The sequence below is a fragment of the Anarrhichthys ocellatus genome, unplaced genomic scaffold (assembly GCF_004355925.1).
Source record: "Anarrhichthys ocellatus isolate YVR2014 unplaced genomic scaffold, GSC_Weel_1.0 scaffold163, whole genome shotgun sequence".
In the NCBI taxonomy this organism is placed as follows: Eukaryota; Metazoa; Chordata; class Actinopteri; order Perciformes; family Anarhichadidae; genus Anarrhichthys; species Anarrhichthys ocellatus.
In genome coordinates, this window is record NW_022280193.1 from 301899 (window position 1) to 304182 (window position 2284).

Sequence of the window (2284 nt, forward strand, 5' to 3'; positions counted from 1 at the left end):
CTATTATCAAATAAAATGAGGTTGTTTGAGCTGAGACATATTCAAGTGTCCTTCATTTCTGAATTGAAAATAGTGAAGTTAAAGGAACAGTCTAACATCAACCGGAGTAAAAATATAGTAACATCTGATAAAAAAAAAATTCATCCGGGGCCTGTGTGTGATGAATTCAGGCTGCTTTGGAGACTCTGACAGGTGGACAGATTTGCATCAAGGACCCGCTGTCTCCTCTGTCGCCCTCCTGTGGACATATTTTCGCAGGATAAAACAAAAAGTATTAAAAAGATATAACAATTCCTCCAGGGTGTGTGTTTGGGTGATGGAGACCGCTTTAGAGGCTCTAGTTCGGGCCAGGCATGGAGCCTGCCTCCCCCTATGGCTCTGGTAGTCATTTAGATTACCAGGGCCACGAAAAAAAAAAACTTATAAAAACAATTCCTCCAGGGTGTGTGTTTGGGTGATGGAGTCCGCTTTAATGGCTCTAGTTCGGGCCAGGCATGGTGCCTGCCTCCCTCTATTTTGGTGATGGACCACAGTTGGTGAAGTTGCCCATATGTCAACACGTGAGGTGCTAGCCTCACGAAATTTGCTGTGTGCGTTGAAGCAATAACACCTGTGTATTAAGTTTGGTGGCTAAAGTGTTTTTTATCCTGCATTAATGTTTGACCACAGGAGGGAGCCAGGGTGCCACGCTCTAGCTCCAGAGGGGAGACAGCGTTTCCTCGCTGCAAGACTGTCTGCTGGTAAGAGCCTATATATAAAAAAATATACATAAAAGACAAAGCGAGATTTTGACTGATCCGGAATCGCACCTGGGGCGGCCAGAATCTCGCCCTGACGCAATTAAATGGACCGCAACGCAGTCCATTAGGCTACGGCGCCCAATAGGGAAACATGTTTTTTTAGTTTTTTTATTTAATTTTAACTTTTTAATGACGTTAAGATCCATGCCGTTCTCAGTGTCAAAAGGGTTAATGCATCCCTTATTGTACTTGAAATGAGAAGAACATTTATTTATGTATTTCTATGTGTTATTTATAACCTTCAGCAACCTGTGTGGATGATCAGACGACATGATTACCTGCTCCAACCTGCTGCAGGTTACAATTTCCACAGCCATAAGGAACTGAGGGTAGGAGAAAGACAACACAAGAAAGCACAGTTGTTAGTCAGACCAATATGAATGTGCCACACCAGAAAATTAGCCTAACGATAGCAGCCAGTGCTGGAGGAGACGGATAACTGTCATCAAATGTCAACATTACCTTACTTTTGTTTTTCAGAACGTCTTCAGACAGTGGGATGGAGTCCCCTGGCCAAGACAGTTAGTTGCATATAGTTGTCTATTAGATGTGCATGTTTTTAGATTGTGATTATTATATGTTATGTTTGACAGCTATTGTATTGTGCCATTTTGCAGGAAAGTGACTTTAGGGTGACCTCGGATGTGGAAGACCTGCCTGTCCCACACCTCAGTGTCCCTCCACATGCCCCTCCACCTCCAGAAGATGATGTAGAAAATGTACGATATACCATATAACATCGTCTATTTTATTCAGAAATTCATATGCAGTTTTTTGTTAATGTTTTTTTTCTATACTATTTTGTAGATGACGAGGAAGAAGAGGAAAATGTATAGTTATTTTTTAAATTAAGTTATTGTTTGTTTTGAAAATAATGAAGTAATGTTTTATCCTGTTCTGATTTGTTCAAGTATGTGTAAAGTTATTTTTAAAATAAAGTTTGCATTTGTTTTGAAATAGTGTTGTTCTGGGCCCCGTTCCTCGTACGTGGTTCAACTAAGTCGATCAAATGTCCTATTAGCCAGCTTAAATTAACCCGATGATTTAAATCAGGCTATCTCGGTTTCTCAAAGGCTGATCCGCGCTCAAACAATCTCGTTAATTCGAACCAGACTTAAGTAATCAGGATAATTGAGCGTGCCCATCCTACTTCAAAAGGGGGAAGCGTCGATCACCAAAACCATGATTTTCTAACAGTACAATGGCAAATAAACTCAAAGAAAGAGCCTCTCCGCTGACGAGCAGGAGATGATCATGAGGAATTCAAGACCGTAATCATGGCAAAATCTAACACCGCCACCGCTGCGAGGGCTAGACAAGTTAAATGCATAAGTGTTGGGAAAATGTATAGGCTAATTTTAAGTGCCTCATCACCCCAATCAATCACATTATATTTCTTTAAATGTGCCTGCTGGCAGTAGGCTTAATGGAATGCATCATCGAATGAGATCTTGCTAGTGAAAAATAATTATCTCAACTCTTTC